Here is a 6,007-nt window from a genome sequence, read left to right as displayed (position 1 = left end):
GGTTCGAATAGACGAAGGCGCGTCAAGCGCTGAGCGGTAACCCAACCTTTGTTAGCCGGTGAAACTTGTTCATAGGAAAAATATATACAAGCAAGCGTGTAAACAAAAATAAAAGGTTATACCCTTGTCACACGGGAAGACTTAATGACAGTTGAATCGAATGGCATTCGCAGATAATGTCGATTTAGATGGGAAAATTTAATGTCATTCGAAGGAAGTGACATTTGCCACCCAATGAGTTAGGGGAACTCATTCGCATTCGATTTCGAACCGAATGTATACTCTTGACCCCAGATATACAACAGCGACACGCAACGCGAAAAAATAATGCGTGCATCTGCAAAGTCAGAAGACATTTTTTTACTTATACGGAAATTTTTTGCCGCGATATTTTCAGCATGGGCTGTGCTCAAGCGCTACTACTCTTTGCATCAGAAGTCTGTTGCGGAGGTCGGCAATATTGGATGTGTTGGTAGAGGTGCTTTTAGTTGTGAATAATTGGCGCCAAAATGTTTTCGTTCGTTTTAAAAGTACTCGCAAAGGTTTTTAAACACGAATTATAGGCTCAAAATTTCTTTGAATTTCACAAATTTTGTTCCATATCGTCATTGATACCAGTTGCAAATGCCATTATATCTTACAATGTAGCACCGCAATAGACCAAATGGGATTCGATGCATGGAATGCCATTTGGTTCGAATGACATTAAATCTTCCCGTGTGACAGGGGTATAACTTGTCATTTCAATCCTTTATTGTCATTTTTGCACAGAAATTTAGTCACATCAGGCTAAAAGATTTTACAGCTTCCATGAGGATAAAAAAATTATCCATTACACTTCAGAAGTTCCGCCACATAAAAACATAACTAGAATTACTAATACAGTCTCACTTATAACTAACCCAGTCTCACTGCCATCATCAGCTTATTCTATGGTATATAACAAACATCGGCAGTATGAATACACGCGCCAAAGAGCAGTCAATGCATTGAACAAAATTTCATGCAAATAATTTTCATACATGTACAATGTTGTCATACATTGTTGTAAAAGCATCTGCAAGTGCTGTCTCTTGAAGGCAACTGGGCTTTTGGACCTCATATAGTGGCAGAAATTACTTTTCAGTTGACAAGAATGCAGTACCTCCTGTCTCAAATGCTTCCTAATGAGATATTTCATTCTGTTTACCATGCAAAATTGCTACGAATATGGGTCATTAAAGCTTGTTTGCTGGTACACCCTATGAAGAACTGCACAAGAAGTTTCTCTAAACAAATGGGTGTCAAAGATCTTTTGTGGATATTTCAGCACCCTAGTTACACAAAATACAATCTTGCAGCCCATTAGGATTTGTCTTGAAGTCAGTTTCATAAAACAATGTTCACCAACAACGTAGTTCATGGAACAGTGAGCGCTGGCCAGGACCTGCAGTATTTTGTCGCGCATTTACGAAGAACGAGAAGACATCGTTTACATCTTGCTTTCCTTCTGGTACACATGCCTATCGCGTGTTTCTTTGTCTGTAAAACGACATTCGCACTGCGCACACTCATACGGCATTTTACCCACGTGCTTTGTTCGGCGGTGACGAAGAAGGCCTGAATTGGTCTGAAAGGAACAATCACAGATTTCGCAAACGAAAGCGATGTTTCCACATTTAGAGTCTACATGTCTCTTGAGAGCAGAATTGTTTTTGAATGATTTAGCACAGTTTTGGCATACATGACGTTTGTCCTCTGCATGAGTGTTTTCATGTGTATGGAGAGTTGCCGACTGTGCGAATGATTTACCGCATGTTTTGCAAATGTAGGGTTTCTCACCTGTGTGTTTGCGCTTATGGTTATCTAGATGATTAGACCGCCGGAACGATTTATTACACAGTTGGCAGTTGTAGGGTCTCTCGTCTGTATGAGTACGCTTATGCTCATCTAGATGACTAGACCGCCGGAACAATTTATTACACATTTGGCATTTGTGGGGTCTCTCGTTTGTGTGCGTGCGGTAATGTTGAGTTAGGAGATCAGCCCGGTGGAACTCTTTACTGCAGGTTTCACATTTGTGTTTTTTGCCAGTACGGTTGCGGCAATGTTCTACAACTTTAGAAATCTTCACAGACGATTGATGACATACTTTACAAATGTGGGCTGCGTCATCCGCGTGCTCCTTGGCGTGCCCGTGTAAGGCGTCGCGTCTGCTCGAAACGTTGCCACATGCACCGCACAACTCTCGCTGTTCCCTTCCTCCGGTTCCAGGAGCATTCCTGCAAGGACACAGACAAAGCAGCTCAAAGCGGCCGACTCTTGTTACTGGAGGACAAAAACACATCTTGCCAATTGAAAGGTTGACAAAAAATCTTGCGTTAATGATAAGGCGACTTTCTGAACCTTAGCGTTAACTTGATGCATTTAATCCTTGCGTTCGATTGGGGATCTAGTTTGGCGTAAATTGAACACTGCTGAGTTTGATGGTCTGGGTCGCTAAATTTGAAAATAAGAGACCCGTACCTGACTCACATGGGCTATACGTAATGTAACAAGTAAAGCGTGGGTTTGGTATTTCTTGCTACTTGAACGGAGAAGAAATGGCTGATAGTGGTTGTTAGATAAGGAACTTAGCCCATCTAAACATGGTGATATTTTTCTCTCACTGCACTAGAGCCGATGTTTTGCAGGTGTAAGCCATTGCAATTAGCCACTAGGGGCTCTGTCTTTAAGTGATGTAAATGGCGCAAAGGCGATCTATTCGCTTTATTTCTGACAAGTTTAGGTGGAATGACTCCCCGTCGGACATGATACGTATTAACTTAACTCATTCATATCGAACACAATGAAAAACCTCCGGGCTCAAGTTTTCCTACAGTGTTTGTAAGGATCATTTAATATTTGACTCGCATTCGAACTGCACACCGTTCCTGTCGAAGGCATCGTGAAAACGACACACACACAATCATTCCCCCCCCCCCCCCCCCCCCTACGTAGCAAGCACAAAAACGTCCAATACTTCAGTGTTTTTATGTACAGTGGATGAAATATGCTGCTGAAGAAGCTAGTATTTTGTTTTGCTTTTCTCGGTAACGTAATGAACGCTGCAAGCGTTGAGTTAAGGCATTGCTGGTACGACATCTTTTCAACCGTGTAGTGAAGAAAAATACAACGGGCATTAGAGCAGAGACAGCGCGTATGGTGTATGTGTTTTGTGCAGACGGTTGGTCGTTTCAAAGGTCTACGCTAAGCACTAGATGAACATTGGTCGCTATTGTTGTGGTAATGTGTTTCTTATTTGTATATCTTTATTTATTCTTTTAGCGGTCGTATACATGACTCATGCATTGTTATGGTTTGGTTCAAGTCGTGTGTTGTTACCATATACGTCGTTTCTAATCATGCCAGCTTGGCCGGCATCAAGACCTGATTATTCAATGAAGAAATGAACTGTCAAACAATCAAATTTCGTTTGATACAGCCAGGTAAATCTCGGCAAATTATCCATTATAACTATATTCGGGCTTGCAAGTGGAAGGAATTATGAGATCACTAAGTTTAAAAAGAATAGAAGCTGAGAATTTACAAAGTTCACCACATGAAAAAAATATATATATCCCAGTTTTATTTGCTGCATCTCTTGGAGCATCCCGAGCAGACAACTTTCTCTATATTCTTTTGCAATTTGCTTGAAATCGATACAATGTGTCCGAGGACTGGCGAATGATCTACCCATAAAAGAGAAAATTTCAGAGCGCTGTGTAATACATCAATTTTGAGCGCTTTAAATGTGTTATTTGGTGCAGCTGATTGAATCGTGGCAGTGTTTTCCTTGAGTTATAAAGTTGCAATTTTGTTACTTGAGTTTCTCAACGTTTTCTGAAGTATTTGACGAATCTAAAATGCACCTGCTTGAGTTACGATCTCATCATTTCTTTTAATTTTTAATTATGGGGTTTTACGTGCCAAAACCACCTTCTGATCATGAGGCACGCCGTAGTGAGGGACTCCGGAAATTTCGACCACCTGGGGTTCTTTAACGTGCACCTAAATCTAAGTACACGGGTGTTTTCGCATTTCGCCCCCATCGAAATGCGGCCGCCGTGGCCGGGATTCGATCCCGCGACCTCGTGCTCAGCAGCCTAACATCATTTCATTATATGCCATGAGCTTCAATATTCGTACAACGTGCCGCCATGCACATTCATTGCTTTTTTCCAATCAACCTAGGTATTAGATCCTGAGCTAAGCGTTTTTGTTCACGCCGACACCATATTGTCTGAACCGCAGCGCGATATTTGTCATTTAAGTCATCGGAACTTGCATCCCTCGCACAAGTTGGTCAGTGCCAGCGTAATTCTCGCAGGAATTTTAAAAGAAACAGAAAACCCAGATTCATTTCATGAGCCTCGGCTCCGATGAGCGTCTCTCCTTCAAAATCTTTACATATGCCATAATTGGAAGTGAGTAAACTGGCTACAAACCTGCAAGTGTACCGCCTCTTGCGGCGTGTTAACAGGTTGGAACATCGGGCGAGCTTGTATAGCTTCGTGTTTGCGGCATGGGGTGTACACACTGCCGTGTTGTGTCCGGTCGCAGTGTTGGAACCATGAAGTTTGGCAAGGCAGGCTGCGCCGGCGCAATGGTCTACACTGCTGATGCAGTACCTGCATCAGCCATCAGAGCTAGCCCTCCAAAGGAGACATTACCGAGCAGAGGCTTCATTATTATACCGGATAACCATACCTCGCCCCTTTTAATTTGGTTTTTAATGGAGCTTTTCTAAATGTGAACTTACGTGGCGCCGTCTTCAAAATTGGCTGATGCTTCCTCCATGCCAGCGCGACTTGTGCTGGGCATTGCTTTATCGATGGTCCTGATGGACCGTCGGGTTTGGCAAATTGTGCTGCCACTGTCAGTGACACCTGTATGGCATAAAAATATAGTATAGTAGTTCATTCACCGTAGTGCAACGGCAATTTTTGGAAAATGGATTTTTCATATTTATGGTGCAAGGCAAGAAGCTTTTAGTGGTAGGGAAACTTTACTGCTTTGCTTCCGTACGCGGTACTTTTTCTTTCTGCAGCTATGTCTTGAATGCATTCTAGAACATCGTGGTGATGGGGAAGCCTAGCACGATCAAGATTGTGTACTGTTGGATTCCTGTGAAGATTATCACGTTTTGTCTAAAACCATGGGCAGGACATGTGCACGACAGTGCTCGAAGTGAAAAATGCGTGAATGCGTGAATTAGTGCGCGAATCTCCGGACTCAATATATTTGCAGTGTTATGCAGTAATAAGCACACAAAATGCCTCACGAAGGTCTTGCTTATTGTTCATCTATTACGAGCAGCTGATATAGCCCGACGCAGACGACGACAATAAAAAAGTGAGAGGAGGCATTTCTACCGAGGGATTTAAAATTTTTGTTTGACGTATGCCCTTAATTTATTGACCTTTTATGACACAGAGGAGTGTCATCGAAATACATACTCGCCTTTTAGAAACTAGCTATCCGAACCCCATTTGGTGACTCGTGTAGCTGAAGTGTTAAATTACGGCGCAATGTCACTAAACTCTGCAACGGAACGCCTCAAAGCACGTTAAAAGTGTGGATTGCATGGATAGCGCTGCAAGTATTTTAGCGAGGTGCACATCTTCCCTATAACGGCGCTGAAATTGCCTGAAACTGAAGGGAAAACGCGAGAGACCTAAAAGGCGTAAATTACGGCAGAACCTTCCTCAGGATGAGCATAGACGCTACTGCAATTAGCATCGAAACTGCAGGGAGCCGCCGTATTTTTGAATACACCTTTATTTACAATATGAAAGGGGGGGGGCGGAGTTGGCTAAGGATCTTTACGGCAATACTACACCCACATGCCTAAGGGTCTATGCCTTCTTACCCTACAGAAAACATTTATTGCAGATTTCCAACCAGAGCAACTAAATATTTGAGTTTAATCTGACTTTGAATGAACTACAGTGTGATAGCATAGGCGTAATTTAAGGAACTCATTCTT

The sequence above is a fragment of the Dermacentor andersoni genome, chromosome 1 (genome assembly GCF_023375885.2).
Source record: "Dermacentor andersoni chromosome 1, qqDerAnde1_hic_scaffold, whole genome shotgun sequence".
Classification (NCBI taxonomy): domain Eukaryota; kingdom Metazoa; phylum Arthropoda; class Arachnida; order Ixodida; family Ixodidae; genus Dermacentor; species Dermacentor andersoni.
The sequence above is the reverse complement of the archived record's forward strand: the minus strand, read 5'-3'. Positions refer to the sequence as shown.